This window comes from Echinops telfairi, unplaced genomic scaffold (assembly GCF_000313985.2).
Source record: "Echinops telfairi isolate 266 unplaced genomic scaffold, ASM31398v2 ScPeMD7_6;HRSCAF=24_0, whole genome shotgun sequence".
In the NCBI taxonomy this organism is placed as follows: domain Eukaryota; kingdom Metazoa; phylum Chordata; class Mammalia; order Afrosoricida; family Tenrecidae; genus Echinops; species Echinops telfairi.
Genome location: NW_022103902.1, coordinates 16401199 through 16402406, shown reverse-complemented (window position 1 = coordinate 16402406; position 1208 = coordinate 16401199).

The following is a 1208-nucleotide window of genomic DNA, read 5'->3' as shown; positions in this document are numbered from 1 at the left end:
ATGCATATCCTAGCTAAAAAAGAAGAAAGTTGTTCTACTAATCTAAAGGTTTATAAATATAAATTCAGCAGTAGTGCCCCTTGGGTAACCCTGCTAGAGCTAGCCAAATTGTGGATTTAGCTTCCTCCTACAAAAATCAGTAATTAATCTGTTTGATATTATGAGTTGAATTGGCCTTTAGCCAGGTGGAGAAAGAAATTTTAAAAAATAAGGAACTAGATCAGTGATTGAACAATAAAGCCAATGATTGACAGAGGCAAATCTCTACCTCTGACAAAGAATTCATCAAGACATGCCTATCTTAAAGGAAGTATATAATTACTGGTACCGGATAGAAAAAGCTACAAGTTTCTTTGACACCATGCTGATCAAAGCTAAATTCTGATCAAATTTCAACAATGAATTAGATCCAGATTTAGAGGAATAGGATGAGCCAAGTCTATGGACTAGATCAGGAACAGATTAATCTATGCCTAACAAGAAGCGAGTGGGAGAAAAGTACTTTCGTATTCTATTGGCATATTTCTACATCAAAAGAAAGAAGCATTTAAGTTGTTTTAAAACGTATCTCTACTGTCAGACAACAAGAAATTCAAATACTTATTAGAGCACATTGTACTTAATATGAGAATATAAAATACAAGCCTATCTGTTTCTGTAGTGCAGTGAATTACTTACTGTAGCCTTTCTAGCTATAGTCTACCACTTGTGGTACACTGTAAATCCTAGCCTTTTAGCCTGTGGTAATGATCCTGTCTTGGAGTGAGTCGTCTGTTATGTTAATGAGGCAGGATTGGGATCATATTTTGAATCATTCATCAACTAGAATGTGTGACTCAAGTCCCCACTCCGTTTCATTTCAGTGGTTGTCCGCATCCAATATATCGAAATTCTCTAGCAAATTCTTTCTGTTGCTCTGGATCTTGCCTCTGGTTCATGTCAATCTCACCTGAGATACTTGGAATTTCAACCAGTGGCCTTTCTTGGACCTGATTTTGCCAGCTTCTTTCGTAGCCTTGTGAGCCAGCAGCTGGTTGTCTGACCTGCTAATTAGGTTCTTCAGATTCAGCAGCTACATGAGTAGGGAGAGGCCCCCATAATGATGCTTGACTCACTGATTTGGGACTGGCCAGCTTCCATAACCACGTGAGCCATGTGCCTAATGATTCATGAGTTCTGTGAGTTGTTGCAATCAATTACAGGACCCA